The sequence below is a fragment of the Arachis duranensis genome, chromosome 4 (assembly GCF_000817695.3).
Source record: "Arachis duranensis cultivar V14167 chromosome 4, aradu.V14167.gnm2.J7QH, whole genome shotgun sequence".
In the NCBI taxonomy this organism is placed as follows: domain Eukaryota; kingdom Viridiplantae; phylum Streptophyta; class Magnoliopsida; order Fabales; family Fabaceae; genus Arachis; species Arachis duranensis.
In genome coordinates this window covers 59652218-59658958 of record NC_029775.3, presented here as the reverse complement: position 1 = coordinate 59658958, position 6741 = coordinate 59652218, and positions in this window count along the sequence as shown.

Below are 6741 nucleotides of genomic sequence, written 5' to 3'. Positions count from 1 at the left end.
TAGAATCATTTTTGCATGTAGTTGCATTCATATAGATAGGTTGCATTTCATACATTCTACCATTTCCTTCGTTCTTTCAGTTCTCTTGAGGATCACTTTAAGTCCCAACTTTTAGAGCCCTTTCTATTGATTGTCACCTTGAAGTAGTAAGGTTTGTTATTTTTCTTTTGATTGCTCTTTTTCTTCTTTCATTATTCTTTTGTTTCCTTAATTGACCATGACTCTAAATGTTTTGTCTTAAGACGACCTTTTAAAGTAAGCTTTCAATTAGTACTCCCAAACCAGTTGGTTCTAGGGTGAGACACCCCTAAGAATTTACTTGCTCAGGTCTCTCTTCTTGACACATCTTCACCACAAGCATCTACTAGGATCTTGTCTCTTTGAGCCATTTGTTTCTTTAATTTCTTCCTAGTAGTTGATGCTCAGAACCTTGGGTCTTACTACTTCTTGGTTCTATTTATATTCAAGGGTCATCCTTAGCATCTACTTGTTGTGTCCTCTATGTCTAGTTGTTCATTATGGATTACTCACCTTCCAAACTTCAATTCATGATTTTATACTTGTTTCTTGTCTTTTATTTTGAATTAAACTCACTTGGGTCTTAGTTCTTTACTTTTGTTTTGCAAACAACTCATCATTGACTCCTTGTGGAAACAAACTAATTTCATTGATATTGTAAAGCTTAATAATCAACATTTTATTTCTCAAAATAAACTGAAACTTAAGAACACATAGAAGGACTCTTAACTTATAAAAACAAACAACTATCATATCAAAAGAAACTACTAAGCAATAAATTCAAAAAATATCTCCCAAATGGAACTCAATAACTTTTGCTTGTCATGATGCTTCTCCCTTGATCAGTGCATTGGTCCCTTCCCCTTATCCTTTTTCTTGGAGGACTCATCACCATTTTTCTTTGTAGAGGCTCCTTCTTGTGCTTGGGTGTCCTTTGGCTTCCAAAAGCCTAGCCTCCTCATGAAAGTCCTCTCATCCTCCTTGTGCTTAGCCAAAATCTTCTCCTGCCTGGCACTAAGCTCTTCCATTCCTTGCATACATGTTGGATAGTTGGGGTTTAGAGTGGCTACCACATTACAAAAGTGATTCAGCTTCGCTTGTGTGTTTATATCATATTGCCTTCTTGAAGTGGTTCTAGCCTCAGAAAGGGACCTAAACTCAGCAAGATTCCTCTATTGAACCATTTGTTGCTCCAGAATTTTGTTGAGGCTACCTTGAATTTCTCCCTAATGGAATTACCCTTGTTGCTCCCTGATTTGATTCACATTTCCTTGAAGTCCCTGGATACTCTCTTGCATTTGTTCCAGTGCTTCTATTGCCCCATAAGTTGGTTGATGTCTCCTTGCATGTGGTGGATGTTCCCCTGCATCTCCTCCCAATTGAAACCTTCTGGAAATTGTGCTTGAACTTGTGGCATTGGTGCTTGGACATATGCCTCTTCTTGTTGTGGTGGCTCTTGTAGTGCTTGCATATGAGCTCTATGCTCTCTGGCCCTTTGTAGTGGATTGACAGCCACCACTTTTTCCATATTCTTAGCAGTTATTGGCTTGTCTTGCTCTAGCAATGTCTCATCTATGATAGTTTCCACTCCAGCCTCATCACATAATCGCTGGATAATACTTGGAAAAGCTAGCCTTGTACTATCCTTGGTGCTTGTTAGCACCCTTTGAATGTTGTTTGCAATAATCTCTCCCACATTCACATTTTTCCCTTTTAAGAAGTTGTAGATTAACACAGCTCTTTCTATAGTTACCTTTGAGTTATTGGAGGTAGGATTGAGAGACCTCCTTACAAAGTTTAGTCATCATCTACCTTGGGGGGCATAAGTCTCTCCTCCTCAATTGGCTTGGTATCCCATTTATCCTTGATCCATTCAATGTTGAGAACACAAATTTCATTCAAAATGTCTTCAAATCCAGGATCAAGTTGCTTCACTCTTTTTTCATAGCTCCGGGAGGATCTTGTGTGCCTCTCTTCTAGCATCCTTTCTAAATTTGCAGGGCTGTAATCTATTGTCTTTCCCCTCAGAAAACATAGATAAGTGAGCTGTTGGCCTGTCTGTGGAACAGCATTGGCATAAAACTCTCTGACTAAGCTCACCACCATTTTCTTTAGTGGATTGCACAAGATTGTCCAGCCCCTATTGTTGATCTCAATGGTAATTTCTCTGTGCTCATATCTTCCTAATTGAAAGCCAACCTCAGGGATGATTTGCCTCTCACTCACCCACCTAAAGAATTGGTTTTGGTGGAAGAATGAGAGGAACTTATGCTTATTATAGCTTGAGGAGCTAGAGGTTTCCTTGGTATTTCTTTTCTTTGATCCAAAGGCTTTTGGTGGTGCCATTTGTGTTGCAAGAAATTGGTGGATGAAGAGATGGTAGAGGAAGGAAAGAGAAGAAAAGCAAAGCCAAAAGGATTTTTGCTCAACACCAAACTTAGGACTTGATTGTCCCAATCAAGAAAGAGAGCAAGAAAGTAAAAGGGGAAGAGTTGAGATACGGAAGAGAAAAGGGTTTGGGTGTAGTGTGGAGAAGAGGGGTGGGTGAGTGCAATTTATAGGGAGGGGGGAAGGAAGAATATGGAAGGTGTGCAATTGATGACAAAATTGAATGTTTTCACACTTGGTTTTGGCGCCCAGCGTTGGAGAAGCGCCACTTCAAAAGATGGTTCAACTTTCTTCTGATTGTGAGTTCCAAAGTGTGAAGTACACTTTGACTCTCCTTTCTTGATGAGTGATCAATGCCTTGTGGGCCCTAACACTTCCTGGAAAATTTAGTTACAAAGTTTTCATTAGTGAACAAAGGGTTGCTTCATTTTCTTTTCTTCTAATTAATTGGTATTTATTTTGTGTGTCTTTTGGACACCAAACTTAAGTTCATTGCATCTGGTAACTAGTGCTTATGATTGGACTTTATTATATACATAATGAGTGGAAGAACTTTAATTCTTCATACCCTTCCACTTCCACTCTATGTGTACACAATTAAGTAACCTTTTCATTTATCTCACCAAATTATTGGGTGCATTAATATACCAATTGATTAGGCTCAATTTGGATGCACGACTAGAATTTCTCATGATAGTGGCCACACCAAACTTAATTTTTGGCTTATTTGTAAGATCAATTAAATTGTTGTCATGTAAGTTCAAAAATTAAGTGGGCTGGTGGCCACACCAAACTTAGTTCTTCAGCCAGTTTCTCAACCCACTTAAAGACATCACATAGCAAAGGATGCAAGGTTGATCCTCCAAAACAAAGCTAAGAACACTCTAAAGCTTAAAAAGAAACCTAAGGCTACCAAAGTAAGCAGTTGACACTAGAAGCTAGAAAGCAATAAACTAAAGTAACTAATATGGAACAAGTCTAAAAATAGTAAACTAAAAGGGTATAAAGGTTGGAGTGCCTCCCAATTAGCACTGCTTTAACATCACTAGCTTGACAGTTCTTCCTCTTCAGCTAAGGTTATAGTTCACTCTTTTCTCATCCAGTGATTCCCCCAAGTAATGCTTAAACCTATTGATCTTGGTTATAGTTTTGTTGGTTTCTCCACCCAAAATTTGGGTGGTTCTTCCAATCTGAGTTGTATATTTTGGCATTGGGGTCATATGGTGGTCTGGAGGAATTATTCACATAGTTGGCTTGCTCCCATTCACATTCAACTTCTTGGGTATCTTCGTCTTGCATAGATGCTTGGGCTTGGATAGCTGAGACTTAATTCTTCTCCATCTTCTTGGTTAGAGCTGCTAGTTGAGCTGTGATCACCTTGTTCTGAGCCAGTAGAGCATCCATAGAGTTGAGCTCCATTACTCCCCTTCTTGGGATCTATTGGAGGCATAGAAGTACTCATTGTTGGCCACAGTTTCTATGATGTCTATGGCCTCTTCAATTGTCTCCTTCTTGTTGAGAGAGCCTCTTGAAGAGTGATCTAGAGCCTTCTTTGATTCTTGTGACAATCCTTCATAGAAAATGTGTAGTTGTACCCATTCATTGAACATGTCCAGAGGGCATTTTCTTGTCAACTCCTTGTATCTTCCCAAGCCTCATAGAGAGTTTCCCCATCTTGTTGTCTAAAGGTTTGTACCTCAACTCTCAATCTGTTAACTCTTTGGGGAGGGTAGAATCTTACTAAGAACTTGTTCACGACTTCCTCCCAAGTCATCAAACTCTCCTTAGAAAATGATTCTAACCACTTTGATGCCTTATCCCTGAGAGAAAAAGAAAACAGCAGCAACTTATAGGTGTTCGGGTGGACACCATTAGCCTTCACTATATCACAAATTCTCAGAAATGTGGTTAGATGTTGGTTGGGGTCTTCCTATGCACTTCCTCCAAATGAGCAGTTGTTTTGAACAAGGGTGATGAGTTGGGGCTTTAACTCAAAATTGTTAGCATGGTTGGTTTTAGAATGCTGCTTCCACAATTTTCTGGGTTTGGGTTGATGTAAAATCCTAAAACTCTTCTCTCATGCCCTACATAGTTACCAGCACCTTCCCCAACATGATTATGTATTTTCTCCTCCATAGTAATGTCCAAATCTTCCTCCACTGCTTCCTCTCCAACTATTCCTTTGCCTCTTGCTTTCCTCCTTAGTCTAAGGAAGGTCCTCTCAGGTTCACTATCAAAAGAAGTTAAAGTTTCTCCTCTTCTACCTGTCATACATTTAGCAAACAACAAGTAGAAGACAAGTGAAGGAATCACTCTTGTTAATAGCAATTATGTGGTTAGATTGATTGGTGCAATTGATCAAACAGTTAGTGGATTAGTATGCTAAAATGAAAATATACAGTGAATCAACTGGAAACTCAAATACTAAAACAATAAAACTGAAATTAAAAGAATTCACAAGGTAAAAAAATGCTTAATCTAAATACCCATCAATTTAGTCATTGTCAATTTCAAACCAATCCCCGACAATGGCGCCATAAAAATTGATGACCGAAATTCACTCACTATATAATGAATCCGTTCTTTGGCAAGCGCACGAGATTATCGTCAAGTAATAACCCACTAGGAGTGGATTCGAATCCCACAGAGATTAATCGACTGAGCAACTTTAATTAATGGGTGAATTAGTCAAGCTAATCAATAGAGATTGTTGAGAACAAAATTCTAAATTAGCAGAAATGTAAATGACTTAGAAGTAAAGAAAAGTAATAAAGTGCAGAAAAGTAAATGGCAAGAATGTAAAGTGCTGAAATATAAATGACTGAATAGTAAATGGGGAATGGGTAATGACAGAAATTAAAGAAAAGCTATAAAGAATAGGGAAGATAAGAATAGGGAAAATTCATTGGGATTAGGAGATGTTGCTCTCTTTGGATCAAATTCAGCTCACCTCATTTTCAATCATGCAACTCATTGACCTCTTGGCGATTATAATTGATTGAACCCCAATTTCTTGGTGATTCAATCTCTCAAATGTTGATAATCAGCCAATTCCTTGGTCTAATTGCTCATGAAGAGAGATATGCTTGGTCTCTGATTATACCACACATCCTCATAGATCCAAATAGTGGGTGGATTTTATGTCACCATATCCAATCCCAAAACCCAGGTCTACCCAAGTATGAGAAGGAATTTCAAGCATGGTTTCATGTTTCCTTTTCCAAGGTTCCCATGAAACCTATTTTGCATTCAACCTCTTTCCCAAGATGATTGAACACTAACATGAAGAACGAAATTTCTTCTAGCAAATCAAAGAGAAGATGAAGAGAAGAAAAAATTCACTATCATTAATCCATCAAGTACAACAGAGCTCTCTCTCCCAATGAGAGGGAGTTTAGCTACTCATAACTTAGAGAAAAGTACAAGAGATGGAAGAGATGAAGTGAAGTAAAACTAAAAACCCAAAACTAACTCACCAATTCCCCTTTTAGTACTCTTAGGGGGTATATATACTACTTCCTATCACTAGAATTAAAAAGAAAAAAGAGAAAGAAAATTACAAAATGAAAAGAAAAAGGAAAAACTCATAAAATGAACCATGTGCTTGGCATGTGACTGACGTTTGAGGGGCGTGCCACGCCTAGTTCCTCAGCTTGGCTTCCAAGTGGCACGCTTCCTTCATCCAGCTATCCTGGAGTGCCATGCCTTTGAGCTCAAGTGGCACACCCAGGGTCTTTCTTTTGCTCAGCTAGCCTGGCGTGCCACGCCTTCGAGCTCAAGTGGCATGCCCAAGGGTCTTTTCTTTGCTCAGCTTCTCTGGAATCTTGAACTAGTGTGGCGCGTCCGTGTCTGGCGTGCTATGCCCATTGTAAGCACTTCATCCTTCTTCTTTGGAAAACAATACTGGCGTGCCATGCCCTTGATGGGGACTTCATCCTTCTTCTCTGGAAAAGAATACTAGCGTGCCACGCCCAGTAGTTGGCATGCCACGCGCTTTGACAATGCATGATTGAGTCCCTCTGGCGTGCCATGCTTAGTGTTCAAGTTGCACGCCTATGGTTGTTTCGCCTTGGCGTGCCATGCCTAAGTTTCAAGTGGCATGCCCAGTCTTCTTCTTCCTTGTGAACTTGTGTTGGCGTGCCACGCCTTCATGCTCAAGTGGCATGCCCAGTCTTCTTCTTCCTTGTGAGCTTGTGCTGGCGTGCTACGCCTTGAACTCAAGTGGCATGCCCTAGGCACGAGCAAGGTTGGTGTGCCTGATAAACCACTATTTCATGGTTTATCTTGTGCTCAATTGAGTGAATTTCATCAACTCTTTACCCGCTTATTCATACT